The sequence below is a fragment of the Bos mutus genome, chromosome 20, assembly GCF_027580195.1.
Source record: "Bos mutus isolate GX-2022 chromosome 20, NWIPB_WYAK_1.1, whole genome shotgun sequence".
Classification (NCBI taxonomy): Eukaryota; Metazoa; Chordata; class Mammalia; order Artiodactyla; family Bovidae; genus Bos; species Bos mutus.
This window is the reverse complement of record NC_091636.1, coordinates 35,609,009-35,625,667: the sequence shown is the minus strand read 5'-3', so window position 1 is coordinate 35,625,667 and position 16,659 is coordinate 35,609,009. Positions and strand designations below refer to the sequence as shown.

The window sequence follows — 16,659 nt, the reverse complement described above, 5'->3', positions numbered from 1 at the left end:
AAAATTGTGGATGATGGACAATGAATAGGAAGGGACTACAGTCCTTTAACTTTGAGATTGCATAAAGTACTGCATTTTAGACTCTTTTGTTGAGGTCAGTTTTCATTCCAATCCCCCCAAGAAGGCAGTGCCAAAGAATGCTCAAGTTACTGCACAATTGCACTAACTCTATTAGCCTTTGCCCTGCTTTACTCTGTACTCCAAGGCCAAATTTGCCTGTTACTCCAGGTGTTTCTTGAATTCCTACTTTTGCACTCCAATCCCCTATAATGAAAAGGACATCACTTTTGGGTGTTAGTTCTAGAAGGTCTTGTAAGTCTTCATAGAACTGTTTAACTTCGGCTTCTTCAGCATTATTGGTCGGGGCATAGACTTGGATTACTGTGGTACTGAATGGTTTGTCTTGGAAACGAACAGAGATCATTCTGTCGTTTTTGAGATTGCATCCAAGTACTGCATTTTGGGCTCTTTTGTTGAGGTCAATTTTCATTCCAATCCCAAAGAAAGGCAAAGCTCAAACTACTGCACAATTGCACTCATCTCACATGCTAGTAAAGTAATGCTCAAAATTCTCCAAGCCAGGCTTCAACAGTACATGAACCATGAACTTCCAGATGTTCAAGCTGGTTTTAGAAAATGCAGAGGAGCCAGAGATCAAATTGCCAACATCCTCTGGATCATTGAAAAAGCAAGAGAGTTCCAGAAAAACATCTATTTCTGCTTTATTGACTCTGCCAAAGCCTTTGACTGTGTGGATCACAACAACTGTAGAAAATTCTGAAAGAGATGGGAATACCAGACCACCTGACCTGCCTCTTGAGAAATTTGTATGCAGGTCAGGAAGCAACAGTTAGAGCTGGACATGGAACAACAGACTGGTTCCAAATAGGGAAAGGAGTACATCAAGGCTGTATATTGTCACCCTATTTATTTAACTTATATGCAGAGTACATCATGAGAAATGCTGGACTGGATAAAGCATAAGCTGGAATCAAGATTGCCGGGACAAATATCAATAACCTCAGAAATGCAGATGACACCACCCTTATGGCAGAAAGTGAAGAGGAACTAAAGAGTCTCTTAATGAAAGTGAAAGAGGAGAGTGAAAAAGTTGGCTTAATGATCAACATTCAGAAAACTAAGATCATGGCATCTGGTCCCATCACTTCATGGTAAATAGATGGGGAAACAATTGCAGAATTTAGTTTTTTGGGCTCCAGAATCACTGCAGATGGTGACTGCAGCCATGAAATTAAAAGATGCTTGCTCCCTGGAAGAAAAGTCATGGCCAACCTAGACAGCATATTAAAAAGCAGAGACATTACTTTGTCAACCAAGGTCTGTTGTCAAGGCTATGGTTTTTCCAGTAATCATGTATGGATGTGAGAGTTGGACTATAAAGAAAACTGAGCACCGAAGAATTGATGCTTTTGAACAGTGGTGTTGGAGAAGACTTTTGAGAGTCCCTTGGACTGCACGGAGATCAAACCAGTCCATCCTAAGGGAAATCAGTCCTGAATATTCATTGGAAGGACTGATGCTGAGGCTGAAACTCCAATACTTTGGCCACCTGATGCAAAGAGCTGGCTCATTTGAAAAGACCCTGATGCTGGGAAAGATTGAAGGCGAGAGGAGAAGGGGACAACAGAGGATGAGATGGCTGGATGGCATCACTGACTCAGTGGATGTGAGTCTGAGTGAACTCCGGGAGTTGGTGATGGACAGGGAGGCCTGGTGTGTTGCAGTTCATGGGGTCGCAAAAAGTCGGACATAACTGAGCGACTGAACTGAACTGAAAGCAGACAGAAAGAAATCAGGTTCATTTTGACATCCTTGAGCCACTGGATTGAACTTTACTTGAAACCAAACCTACAACTAGATTTTTCAGTTATGATGAACCAGTACATGCCTTTCAGTTGAAGTGAGTTGGTTTCTTATATACACAACCCAAATGTTACCAATTTAGAAAATCCACATCTTTGACTAAATGAAACAATGTGGGATAACACACACACACACACACACACAGAAAGAGCACTTGGTCTCTGCACAATGGACATCACACAATACACAATGTGTGAGACATGTGGAGAACACACAATATGTAAGACATGCTCTTAAGGTGATAGTCTAATTGTAAAATAAAATCAATGCATGTGTTAAGTATTAGAAAATAATATGCAAATGGCATTCACTGCTACCAGATGTTGTGGTTTCAGGGAGGGGGTCAGTCTATGAAAGAGAATTAGAGGCTTCGTGGACGAGTGAGACTTAGGCGCATGTTGGATGGAGTTGGATGAAGAAGAGAAAAACAAGAGGAGAAATGTGAGCCAAGAGACCCTGTGATCTAAGGCATCTTTAAAGGAGTGTGACCCTCAAAGCTATAACCTCCATCAGTTTGCTTTATATACTATTCAGCATGGTTTCTGGTGATGCAATAATAATAAGCTGAAACTGACCCTTTGCTAAAGAAAACCAATATAAGCTTTTTCTGGGCACACTTCATCATTTTCTCATGTGCAAAAGTCTGGGTGAAATTCAGCTGTCTAGGCTCTTCTCTCTCAGCTCCCTGCATAATTTCTGCCTCTGAGTTACAGGAAATTTCTTTCTGAAAAGCCATTTGGAGACAGATTGTAATATAATGCTCTTGAACATTCCACTCTAACAATCGATAAAGGCAGCACTCCCTGCAGAAATAATCAAACACAGGATGGAATCTAATATGCACAGAGCTGATATTTTAACTCAAGAAGCTCACGGATCCTTTGCTCGAAGCTGTGGTCCAAATTTGTTTTCCTGTCTTTGTCTTATATTTTTATATATTTTTAAGGTCAAGCTTTTTGAAGTAGCTTATAGTTATTTTATTCTATTTTAGTGGTTCAAGGCTGCCACGAAGGTCAAATCTACGTAAAAATAAGCATGCTGGCAACCAGCAAAGAGCTTGTTATTCTAGGAAGAAATAACAGGGCCATCATGACCCTGGGTCCCCTGCACGCCCTCCTCACACTCTCCTCTTGACTCTTTAAGGAAGAGGCTGAATGCTCATAGCCAGTATGTGTCAAGCAAGCCAGAACTGCTTTCTTGGAGAAGATAAGCTTTTCTAGTAAAGAGCCATCCTGTCCATACTGAATCACCATGGGGTTGGGGATGGGAGATTGTGTGGGGACATCACTTTCATTCTATTCACTGGATTAGAACAAGATGAAAAGCAGTGTTTCTCGTTTCTTCTCTTCTCACCATGGTTATATTCAAGTTCCCTTTCTGAAACTGTCCTCTGAGGATATGTCCCACAATCATCAGATCAATGTTCTGAGCTTGTGCTTAAAACCATGTTTTGTATGTACATCCATGCTCAGCCATGTCTGACTCTCTAACCCCATGGACTGTAACCCGCCAGACTCCTCTGGCCGTGGGATTTCCCAGGCAAGAATACTGGAGTGGGTTGCCATTTCCTCCTCCAGTGTATCTTCCTGACCCAGGGATCGAACCTACATCTCCTGTGTCTCCTGCAATGGTAGGCGGGTTCTTTACCACTGAGCCACCTGGGAACCTTTGGAGGATGCTTAAGGTGTCTTAAACAATAAAGAGTCATAAATGACGACACCCTCTGCATAAGATTTAAAGAACTCATTCTCACTTCGATGACTGTTTTTATAGAAAATCTGAAGTAACTTATAGTAATGAAAGAAATAGGATCCTTTGACTATTCCACAGCTCAAGGCAGCATTCAGAGCTTTGTTCAAGGGGTTTTGGTGTTGCCAAATATATAAATATTTATTGCCAAATAAATATAATTTATCAAACGGATGTTACTTTTCTCATCTTTTCATCTGTGCTCACCCATGCCTGCCTCCATCGCTGCCACCTACATATTTATATAATTATAGAATTAAGAAGAGGACAATGACTTCAGATCTCTGTATGATGAACTGGGGTCAGGATTGTTCAAGAATTCAATGACAATGCAAGGATTTATTCTCTTGGATGTAGGTATATTGAAAAAGTGTTATTTGCTCCAGGCCATTGAAAGGCCAGTACGTCTTCAAAAGTATTAAATACACTAAAAACCCAAGAGTGGTCCAGAAAAGAGGACTCCCTCTAAATCCTTACCATGGTTAATCAGGAACAGAACACAGTGAATTGTTATTCAGCAGTGAAGAGGAATGGACTGTTGATACTTTGTACAACAATTGATGAATCTCAAAATAATTATGATCAATGAAAGTGACTAGATTACATTTACACAAATTTCCAGAAAATGTAAACTAATCTACAGTGATAGAAAGCAGGGCAGGAATTGCCTGAGGTAGGGAGGAAATGCAAGTAAGGGCACAAGAAAACTTTTCAAGCTGAATCATATCATCATTATATTAATTGCAAACTAAAATATTGGCACTTGCCATCCACCCGTACAAGGATGAAATCATGAGCTGCTATAGCTACTAACTTCAGTACCCCCGGACTGGTGCTTAGGGTGGAGATCAGGACGGAGACACTGCGCTCTGAGAAAAAACTGGCAGAACAGGCCTTCAGATAGCTAGACATTTTCAGGAAAAGGTTTTATGAGCCCAATTCTTGCGTTTCTAGGAAAGCACTAAACCATTGACAGTGACAACTGCTCTTCGTGACCAGCAGCAAGCCTCTGCCACAACGTGTGCCTGAGTGCACGCACCCACCTTCACTAAAACCGTACGTGTCACCGACCTTCCCCTGCCTCTTCAGGGCAGTTTCTCGGAGCAGTCTGGAATGCTGTCTCCCACGCTATAGTCCTAATAAATAAGTAAATATGAATAAATAAAACCTATAAGTAAAACAGCTCACAACCCTTATATTCCACATTTTTGTTACAGTTGACAAATTGTGGCGATGTTTTCACAGGTGTATTCATACCTCAAACTGTATCAAACTATACACTTTACATGTGTGCACTTTATTGTTCGGTATCTCAATAAAGCTGTTTTTGAAACTCAATGATAGAATAAATAGACAATGGGGAATGGAGGAAGAGAGAAAAATGTGAGGGAATATTTTTCCTAGCACAGCCCAAACATTTATTTTGGGGTGCAGCTCCTTCTAGTTTCAACCTAATGTCTCAAAAGTGAGTTCTTATCTTGATGTGTGTGCTTAGTCACTCAGTCGTATCTGACTCTTTGTGACCTTATGGACTGTAGCCCGCCAGGCTCCTCTGTCCATGGAACTCTCCAGGCAAGAATATTGGAGTGGGTTGCTATGCCCTCCTCCAGGGGATCATCCCAACTCAGAGATGGAACCCAGGTCTCCCACATTGTAGGTGGATTCTTTACCATTTGAGCCACCAGGGAAGCCCAAGAATACCAGAGTGGGTAGCCTATCCCTTATCCAGGGGGTCTTCCCAACCCCGGAACTGAACAGGGTTCTCCTGCATTGCAGGTGGATTCTTTACCAACTGAACTACCAGGGAAGCCCCTTGTTTTGATAGTTTGCTTTATATTTCCAGAGAAGAATTACATCTAAACCACAGCAAGTGGTTTACAAGATAAACCACTTGTAACTAACCAACTTAGTTCAACATCTAAGGAAATCTCTTTTGGATATATATCTCATCACCTACACATTGTGTGTACATTAATAATATCTTTCTTCTGGATACTTAATCCTCCTTATTGGTTACCATAAGAGGTTTTTTTTTTTTTAATTTTTAATTGAAGGATAATTGCCTTACAGAATTTTGTTGTATTCTGTCAAACCTCAACATGAATCAGCCATTGGTATACATATATCCCCTTCCTTTTGAACCTCCCTCCTATCTTCCTCCCCACCCCACCCCTCTAGGTTGATACAGAGCCCCTATTTGAGTTTCCTGAGCCATACAGCAAATTCCCATTGGCTATCTATTTTACACATGGTACTGTAAGTTTCCATGTTACTTTCTCCATACATCTCACCCTTTCCTCCCCTCTCCCTATGTCTATTAGTCTATTCTCTATGTCTGTTTCTCCACTGCTGCCCTGTAAAATTCTTCAGGACCATTTTTCCAGATTCCATATGTATTTGTTAGAATACAGTATTTATCTTTCTCTTTCTGACTCACTTCACTCTGTATAAAAGGTTCTAAGTTCCTCCACCTCATTAGAACTGACTCAAATGTGTTCCTTTTATGGCTGAGTAATATTCCATCGTGTATATATACCACACCATAAGAGTTTTGATGGGAAAGGTTCTACAACTCTCAGTCCTCAAATAATACATGTAATTGTGGGAAAATAAATGAGCATCTGGATGATTTACTTGGGTCTTCAAGAAAATCTGTGGCAGGAAAGAAAAAGATAAACACAGACAGAAGACAAGTAACAAGCACATCCAACGAAAGGCCCTTGATAGGATCATTGTTCAATCAAGTCAACTGTAAATAGACTTCTTTGGGACAACTAGAAGGCTTTAGGTATGAGTGTGTGGGAAATGATATTAATGAATTCTGTGAGAGAGAAAATGGCATGCCTACACATGAAAATATCTATAATGCTTAGAGTTGTGGATAGAAGTATTAAGGGGAGATACTACTAAGGTTTGGGATTGGTTTTAAAATCCTTTTGCAGAGAAAAGTGGGGAAAGCATGGAGCAACTGAGGCAAAACTCAACTGTCAAATCTGGGTGATGGCATTGGACGATTAAGTTAACTGTTCTTTTCACTTTTGCATATATTTGGATTTTTCAAAATGAGAAATGTTTAAAGACTTGGTTAAAGGATTCATCACATTTAGAATGAAGAGAGGGGGCATGAAGCATTTGGTGTTGTTGTTCAGTCATTCAGTTGTGTCCGACTCTTTGTGACTCCATGGACTATAGCCCATCAGGCTCCCCTGTCCTTTCCTATCTCCTGGAGTTTGCTCAAATTCATGTCCATTGAGTCAGTGGTGCTATCTAACCATCTCATCCTCTGCTGCCCCCTGCTCCTCTTGCCTTCAATTTTTTAAAGATTTTGTTAAAGGACTTGTTACATTTAGAAAGAGGAGAGGGGCATGAATCATAGTGATGACCAAAGAAGAAAGGAAAGAACTGACCTGCAAATGAGCAGGTGGCTTGGGAGGAGGGAGTGGTGACTGGTGGCTGTGGAGCTTCCTCAGACCTATTTTTGGAATAGAAATAAAGCCTGCCTGAGCAACCTTAGGAAAAAATGGAGTAAGTGCCCAACCTCCCAGGTGTGTGTGAGGGTTAATGGCCTTTTCTGCAGCCCCAGTGGATGCCCTGAACTATTCAAGGGCCTCATAGTCTCCCAAGTGTCCTTATGAGCTCCTGGATCAGATGACAGAAGGCCAGCCCCCACATTCTGCTCCTGTCCCCAGTGAGGTTGATTTTCCAGGAGCCACTTAATCTCCGAAACACTACCATTTTCTCTGATGCCTTTGAAGTTGGAAATCCATCTCTCCATCTCAGAGCTATTTATCCCTTGCGGTCCTCCTCCCAATGACACCACAGACAAGGACCAGGCGACAAGAAAAAGTGAGATGACCCCAAACAAGGTCTCCTTCTACATTTACAGGGCAAACCATGACTTTTCTCAAGGCCCACAAATTATAGGGAAGGAAAGGGTGGAAAAATCCAGAGGAAAAAAAAAAAAACAACACCTAACCATACCACCCGTAAAAACATGCCAGATGGGAGGGGAAGATGTCTATAATTCTACTGGTTTTCAAATGGATTTATTTAGTTCAGTCATTTATGAAACAAACTCCAGAAATTCCAGGCATCTCTCCTAAACAAAAGAACCACTAATGTTTGCTTCTGGTCAGCATGTAAAACTTGGTGAAAACCCAAATGTTAGACATAGCTTCCCAAGGAAGCTCAGATCTTAGATATGGAGGGCCTGCCACGTACTTTCTTATCTAGCTGTCAGAGTTCAAGCCAGAGTTACCAACAGCTGGAAGAACCTCCAGGAGATACTCTTCCTACCTATGTCGAGGGGAAACTTCCTCCAGGACGGTCATCAAAACAGAAGTAAAGGTAATTATTTAAACCACAGCACTGCTAAGATGTTCTTGCTGCCCTGAGGCCCTCAAAGCAATCTTGATTCAGACTGTCTAGATTTTACAATGTTATCAGCCGTCAACAGATTTCAACCTTCCTTGAAAGTGCTTCCAATTGTTTCAGTGGCTAACGCAACCTAAATCAACACTGGACATAGCAAAGAAAACAAACCACTTATAAACGTTCCCATACCTGCCAAAACTGGAAAGCTATAAATAGGGGGTAGCAAACACTGTTCAAAAATATTTCTCAGGGAGAAAACAGGCGGAAAAGAGGGAATAATTTTCAAAGAAGGGTTTTTTAAAAAAGTTAGTTCATTTTGCAACTTGGAATTTCTGTGGCCATAAGGAAGGGAGGAAAACGTAACAGCCATGATGGTATGTTTCCTACACCCAAATTTGAATCAGTTCTAATGAGGTGGATGAAACTGGAGCCTATTATACAGAGTGAAGTAAGCCAGAAAGAAAAACACCAATACAGTATACTAATGCATATATATGGAATTTAGAAAGATGGTAACAATAACCCTGTATACGAGACAGCAAAAGAGACACTGATGTATAGAACAGTCTTATGGACTCTGTGGGAGAGGGAGAGGGTGGGAAGATTTGGGAGAATGGCATTGAAACATGTATAATATCATGTATAATGAAACGAGTCGCCAGTCTAGGTTCGATGCACGATACTGGATGCTTGGGGCTGGTGCACTGTGACGACCCAGAGAGATGATATGGGGAGGGAGGAGAGAGGAGGGTTCAGGATGGGGAACACATGTATACCTGTGGCAGATTCATTTTGATATTTGGCAAAACTAATACAATATTGTAAAGTTTAAAAATAAAATAAAATTTTAAAAAAATCAGCTTGATCGAAGCAATTACATTGTATACAGTCTCAATAGAGTGTTTCATTTAGTTTGTCATTTCTCCTATTGATTCTGAGAGAGAGAAAAATTTTTTCCATACCTTTATCAGCCTTTTCGGAGAAGGCAATGGCACCCCACTCCAGTACTCTTGCCTGTAAAATCCCATGGATGCAGGAGCCTGGTAGGCTGCAGTCCATGGGGTCGCTAAGGGTCAGACAGGACTGAGTGACTTCACTTTCACTTTTCACTTTCATGCATTGGAGAAGGAAATGGCAACCCACTCCAGTGTTCTTGCCTGGAGAATCCCAGGGACGGGGAGCCTGGTGGGCTGCCGTCTATGGGGTCGCACAGAGTCGGACAGGACTGAAGTGACTTAGCAGTAGCAGCAGCCTCAGCCTTTTTGCACTTTGAAGAAAATAGGCTCTTTTCTCTCCAGAGAAAGCTTGGTTTCTCAAGGTCGTTTAACTACTAAATCAGAAAGGGAAAGTGAAAGTGTTAGTTGCTCTGTGGTGTCCGTCTCTTTGCGACTCCATGGACTGTAGCCTTCCAGGTTCCTCTGTCCATGGAATTATCTGGGCAATACTGGAGTGTGTAGTCATTCCCTTTCTCCAGGGGATCTTCCTGACCCAGGGATCAAACCCGGGTCTCCTGCATTGCAGGCAGATTCTTTACCATCTGAGCCACCAGGGAAGAACCAAGGTTCAAATCTAGAGTCAATTCTCATATTGAATTGCCCAACTATTTCTTTAATCATTCAATCTGCTGTATCTGTCTTTCAAACATTTAACTCTATTGCTAAGATCTCACTGTTGTTGTTCTAAGGAGCAGAAATCTTTGGAATTAAACCATTTTGAGTTAGAATCGAGCTTCTGCCATTGCTAGCTGTGCGACGCAGCCTAAGTTCTTAAACTTTATCCACCTCGGTTATTCCACAAATGTCCCATGTGGTTTGCTTCTTAGAATCTCATGATTAGTTGATGTGGCTACTGATTACTGATTCAGTGATTTAAAATAAATCTATTTAGGAAAAAAGTCTGAGGGGATAAAATAATGTCTTTTGTGTACAGAATCCTGCCATTAACTTTCTCTTCTGTAAATTGACAATGAAATGAAATAGTTATGTGAAGTGCTTAACATGATGTGTGCAATACAAACATTCAATAAATAATGTGATTATGTTAATACTAAATACCTTCTGATTAGAGTTTCAGATACATATTTCCTAGATTAAAAAGACTTCGTTTATATCCACATATATGAATATAAAATGACAATAAATGCCATGTACCTGTAAATGACACCATTTTCCAAGGGACAGTTTGATCCAAAAATGCTGGTGAAGCCATAAACTTCATCTTCTTCTACAGCCCAGCTTTGGCAACCCTGCTTCAAAATATATGCTCTGTTCATTCTTGCACTATTTTCCTCCCTTCTGTTTGGAATCTGAAGCATTCTTTTTTAGTTTCTGACCCTATAAAGAAGAGCCATCAGACCAAGAGTATTCAGAGCCTAGGATTAAGTGCTGAGGTGGCCCAGCCTTTATATGCAAATATGCAACCTAGCTGCAAACTTTGAAGAACTTATCACTCTAGGAAATGTTTCTCAATATCAAAAAGAAATTCCACAGGACTAAGGACTGTTTATCAACCCCAGCACATTGAGCTGTTTCATTCCTTTTGAGGGGCATTTTTAGAAACACTCCATTGCTTAATTTGTGTAAGACATACATACTGTGCATGGTCCCCATAGGCATGTATGCTATCCCTGTGTAGTTTTTAATGTTGTTTTCATCCTTTCTTATCTCAAGGTCTACATGTCCTAGAAAGGCTTGCAGGAAGGCTTTGTTTCTATTAAGCATACTGATCGTCCAAGGAGACGGGTAAAAAAATGTGTTATCTGGGTCCTCCAGGAAGCAGGTGCCAAGATGGGATTGAACATGCCAGGATTTAATAGGGAAAATGCCTGTGACAGACCCTGTGTAGGCAGCTGGCATGGCTGGGACTGTCAACACGAGAGAAAAGAGGAAAAAAGTTTGGGTGGATGCATCCTAGTTGGCCTTGCAGAGGTCTATCCAGGGGGCCAAGAAGTCCTGGAGTGAAAGTTGGCAGCTGGGGGAGTCCTGTGTCACCCAGGAACAAGCTGCCTTGGAATCGCTGCTCTGTGCAGTCCTGAGGGCAGTGTGGCCTCTGTGCAAACAGCAGCTGGGTCTCAGATCGCAGCAGCTGGAGTCAGACCTCCAACTGCAGCTCCCTGTAGTTGGAGGTCTTTGAGGCACATTCTCACTCCCTGCCGCAGGGTCTCTTACAGAGGTCTCAGGCAGCTGGAGAAGGCAAAGAGTGCCAGTGGAAAACAGGAGCTGACTGCTCCCCAGGACACACACACACACACAGAGTGTGTGGGAGACCTACATGCTCTGAAAGGTACAAATACATCCCTTTCTGCAAAGTCATGTGCATTGGAGAAAGTCCCCGAACTTCTGTGGGCTTGGAGTGCTGGCATGGGGACCATTCTGTCATGCTGACCTGGTCACAGCCAGCTTCTAAGCAGTGGGGACAGTCTGTCTTTCTTCTGGACAGGAAACATGTCTTCAAGGGGGTGTTGGTTGAAGAATTGAGAAGAAAGAAGAGAAATGAAGAAAGGGAGAGAAGGGTGGAGAGAGAGTGTATGAGAGAGAAAGCTAAGAGCTTCTGATTCACATCCAGGCCTCCATTCTGTGCTCTGCGTGAGACAGAGAACAAGTCAGGAGAGCCCAGTGAGCCCAGTCAAATTCCCCCAGCGGGAAGTGACCTTGGCAGCCGGGCTCAGGAAGCTTCCTAAAGGAGAAATCGAGTCAAGTCAATGGCTCTGGTGAGGTCGGTGGGTCTCAGTGGAGTAGTTTCAGTGATGGGCCTTTAGCACTGGAATCCACTCTCTGTAGGAGGACCAGAGCTGGGTGGAGGACAGGCCTTCCACAGGGTAGAAACTGGATAAACTGAGGAGCCAGGTCACAACTTCACACACACACACACTCGGGCGACGCTCTGCTTCAGTGGATGTTTGAGGACCTTGCGATTCATTCAACTGTTACGGACGACCTGCTTATGTTTATGCCTGAAACAGGGGATGCAATTCATTGTGAGTGAAAACAGAGCTTGTTCTTGCCCACACGAGTCTATGTTTTAGTTGGGGAGATAATATTAATAAAATTACCTGCAAATAAGTGCGAAATTGTGGCTATGTTGCTGTGAAGCAGGCTGGGGACTGATGTCATGAAAAGATAGAATGGGGAAATTTGGTTTACTCCAGAAAATCAGAGAACATCCCTGAAGAAGTAACTGCCAGCTGAGACCTGAAGTTTCAGACAACCTTAAACCTGCACAGGAGTGTGTCCATGTGTGTGTGTGCTCAGTCGTGTCTGACTCTTTGCAAACCCTTGGACTGTAGCCCGCCAGCCTCCTTAGTCCATGGAATTTTCCAGCCAAGAATACTGGAGTGGTTTGCCATTCCTTTCTCCAGGATTTTCCTGACTCAGGAATCGAACCTGAATCTCCTGCATTGCAGGCAAATTCTTTACCGCTGAGCCACTGGGGAGTCCCAGCACACAGGAGAGGGCAGAGTTATTGCAAGCAGAGAAAGCATATATACAGCATACACACAGCAGCCCTTTGATGGGAGGAGAAATGGTGCCTAGGAGACTGGAATACAGACAGAGACCAGTGGCGCCCAGCCAGACAAGACACTGGAGCTGCAACAGGGGCAAGGTTAAGGTCAGGTGGGCCATTTTAGGGTCTTCATTTTTGTCCCAGGAGCAGGAGAAGGCTTTAAAGTGGGGAAAGGATAATAATGAGATTTGCATCCTGGGGGAGGGGGAATCATTCTAGCTGCAGTCTGGAGCTGAACTGAAGAAGGTGAGAGGGAATGCAGGCAGAACAGTTAGTGCAAGAGATGCTGGTGGCCCTGACCAGAATGGAAGTGAAGGGGTTCAAGAGATGATTAGGGGAAACATCAAAATCGAATCGCAGTGACTTAGACATGGGCTGAGATAGCAGGAGTGAAGCCAAGGTTTCTGGTTTGCACATCTGGCACGTGGGGATGCCCTCACTGGTTTGGGTGGGCGGAGGGTGGTCACTGCAGAAGGATGGAGGTGGGAAGTGTTCCTTTGGGACATCCAGGAAGAGCCATCAAGAAGGCGATTGCATCCGTGGCTCTAGTTTCTGAGAGTCAGGGTGGAAAGGTGGATTCTCTGCCTTCAGTTGTGCTATCCTGAGCATGGCTCTATGGGGGAGGGGGTATACACTGGAGAAGAGAGTCAGTAGGTCTGGGCATGTGGGGTTTGTACCTGCTTGCCCCTCTCTCCAGGAGCAGCTTTCTGTCCTGGGTCCTTGAGTTAGGCTGCTCGAGAACTGATACGGAGTAAACAGGGCTTGAAAGAACCCAGTTAGCAAAGGATCAGAGGAGACCTAGAAGGGGGCTCTTGAGTCCTTGACAGAAGGAAGTTCTGGGGCCTCATATTGGTCCTTCATACTCTGAGTACCCATAGTCTAACAACACTGTTGACCTCTGATGTGATTTGGTTTCCTGGGAACCTGGAAAAGCACAGCGTGTTCCTGTGTGTGGACACAGTGTTATCTTTGGCTTGGCCTGAGGCTGCCCCGGGTGCACAACAGTCCAGATGGTGCTCCTGCCACCTGCAGGACAGAAGCAGGGACGTAGCCTGGTCCTCCTGCTTCCGTCCCCATAACGCGGGGACACAGATGCTCCTCAGGGAGAAACAAGGAACTGCTTTCCCCACGAAGCTGTACAAATACTATCATCAGTCCAACAGGGGTTTCAGGAAGTCAGGTATGGGCACCAATGCATTCCTGGAGAGACTGGGGGACAACTGAAACCCCTTATCCCATGGAACATCCCTGGAAGCAGTGGGTGGGTAAACCCTAGGTCTGTCTGATTGGTCTCTTTTTGTACTTCCTTAGATGCTGTTGAAACTTGTCCTACCAGGGGATGGGGACAGGTTAATCCCCTGAATTTGGGAGAAGGAATTAAGGAACGTGCCTCAGTTTCTGTCTCGTCTCTTTTGGAGTCTGTCCATTTGCATAAAATAGGCATTTTCATCTGCTCAAGAGTTTATCAGTCAAGACCCTGGCCCTGGGTAAGACTTGCATTTTTGTCACTTTGCTTCTGACCAGGAAGGTAAGTTGTGTTCTGCAGCACCCTCTTAGGAAATCCACTGGGACTTTCTACTAAGCTCTGCTTTCGAATATCAGCTTTATCAATGCTAAGTCTGACTTTAAAAAATCTCCATCTGCCTACTTTTCGTGTCTGTGTTAAACAAAAAACAGGACTGTCAGTTCTGGACCCCTTAACACTCCAACATATACAGAAGACTATGGAGAACATTTTGAACTTGGGCAAACTCCAGGAGACGGTGAAGGACAGGGAGGCCTGGCAAGTCGCCTTCCTTGGGGTCATAAAGAGTCGGACAGGACTTAGCGACTGAACGACAGCAACAGTGGAGAACGTCAGTCCTGGGGATCTTCCTACAGCTTAAATACGAGGCGTCCGCCCTGTTGAGAGAATTCAGCCCCTTGATAGAACTGAGCTGAACCTTCCAACCACTATGTTGAATATGATCTGGTATAAGTATATGACAGATACTTTTTTCCATCAGTAAGTGTAAATTAGTCATATAGCTATTACAATGCAGGGAAAATTTAGGGAAAAAATGTTTTTAGGCCTTTCCTGTACTCACTGTCTGGGAAGGCAGGGTTTTTTCCATTTGTTCCTCCAGATCCATTTTCATCCTTCTTCACTCTACCATGCACCCCAGCAGGCTGGCCTGGAAGAACTGCATCAGTGGGCTCCTGCTGGTTTCAGTCCACGGAAGGCACTAGAAGGAGGAGAGGGAGTGACAGAAAGATCAGGGTGTTTGTGACCTCAGTCTCTGTTGTTCTGGTCCTCCTTCTCGACTGATGGTCAAACTCCTCTCAGACGGCTCCTTTCCCACATTATGGGTCTGATTAAATTTGAGTCAATTCGATTGAATTCGAGCTTGCCCCTTCAAGCTTAGGGGCAACAGTGGCCACTCCCCATCATCATCCTTGTGGTGTTTCACAATTCCTTCTGACTCCCTACTCCTGGCCATGCCTCCACAAATAGTTTCCTTTTTAATATTCTTCAATGACCACCTTGAATGTACTCTTTTCTGTGGAAACCCAAGCACTATGTTACGTTACCAAGAGTGGACCAAAAGACATCTGAATTTCCGTTCAGATTCTCTGCCATGTTCACGTGTTCCCTGCCTTGTATGCAACCAGTTACCATGCAGAGAGATGCCTCTCTGGGAGGCTCTGCTCCTCACATACATATCTCCCAGCTCAGACACAGTTCCAAGCTGTCTGCATCAGTCAACAGGCAGGGAGAGCATGGCAGGATTGTGAGTATCTGCATTAGAGGTGCCTACAGCTGTATGTGGTCTTAGAGCTCGTCATTCTAGAAAGCTTCAACACCATCAGATTAAATTCACTCTTTGCTCTTGGCTGTGTACAAAACTAAATAAACTGTTGGGATCAGATATGCTATTCATTAGTCTTACTCCATGGGACACCCAGTTTGCGTTCATAGTATCTGGCAAGTATCCTAGAGTTAGGCAGGAGTGAGCACTTACGGATAATTGTCTTTATTGGATGTTTTCCTGCGGGTCTCCAAAGTAGACGAGTTTGGCTTTACTGATTCTGGAAAACAGAATATGGCACTTAACTAACACTTGCTGAGCACACATTACGAGGCAGACACTGCACATCCATTCTCAGTCGCTTCAGTCGTGTCTGACTCTTTGTGATCCTGTGGACTGTAGCCCACCAGGCTCCCCTGTCCATGGGATTTTCCAGGCAAGAACACTGGAGTGGGTTGCCATTCCCTTCTCCAGGGGATCTTCCCGACCCAGGGATCAAAGCCAGGTCTCCTGCACTGCAGGTGGATTCTTTACTGCTGAGCCACCTGGGAAGCCTGAGAGAGACACTGCACCAGGCATTTTCCATATTAAAGTTCCCAATATCCACAACAATAGTGAGAGAGCTATCATTTCATTTCACAAGTGAAGAGACTAAAGCCCAGAGAGATGAAATGATTTTCCTCATGAAAAAGAGCTAGTGATTATGGGTCAGAATTTGTACCTGGATTAAAAATTACTATAACAATTATTTTATCTGCCATTTTCGTTCCTTGTTTCTGAGTAAACATACGCTTTGAACTTTGTCACTAACTAGCTATGTCATGTTGAATAATCTGCTTTACCTAGCGCATGAAAAATAGTTAAATTGTGCCCTCTTCCCTCTTCCAGAAGTAGAAATATGGTTTTTTGGAAACAGGAAAATGTGCAAACTAGAACAATGAGGAATAATGATAAATAGGTAAGATGAGGCCAGAGAGTAGGTTTTCCTAAAAAAAAAAAAAATGGGTAAGAAAGCTTGAGTTCTATAGGCAATAGTGGTTAATGGCAGTTTTCAGATAAAGAAATGATATGAAAAATTTGGTGCTTTGGCAAGAAAAATATGACAGTCATATTCAAGAAATAAGTTGTTCTCACAACTTATTTAAGAGTTAATAAGAGATGCATTCCTTTGTCAGTCTCTTTAAAAGAATGTTCCTTCCAATTTCATGGAAAATGCCCCTTGGGAAGGCACAGCCTAGACTATAATCCTTGTTTAGTAGGATATTTAATTGAAACAATGCCTCTCCTTGTTAAGCATAGAAAGAGCTTGTATTCCCCCAGTAGGTGCGGTACTGAGGGCCTGGGACATATGCCCCCAGAG

The 16,659-nt window shown here is 43.3% G+C and overlaps 1 long non-coding RNA gene across 1 annotated transcript; it reads right to left on the bottom strand.

The window, feature by feature from the left end:
- Positions 1-4,676: 4,676 nt before the first annotated feature.
- LOC138984200 (uncharacterized) lies at positions 4,677-15,358 on the bottom strand. Its single transcript, XR_011461467.1, has 3 exons — positions 14,598-15,358; positions 10,158-10,340; positions 4,677-4,769 (listed from the first exon to the last, which is right to left on the bottom strand). It is a non-coding gene; the product is annotated as an uncharacterized lncRNA (long non-coding RNA).
- Between the last annotated feature and the right edge of the window lie 1,301 nt (positions 15,359-16,659).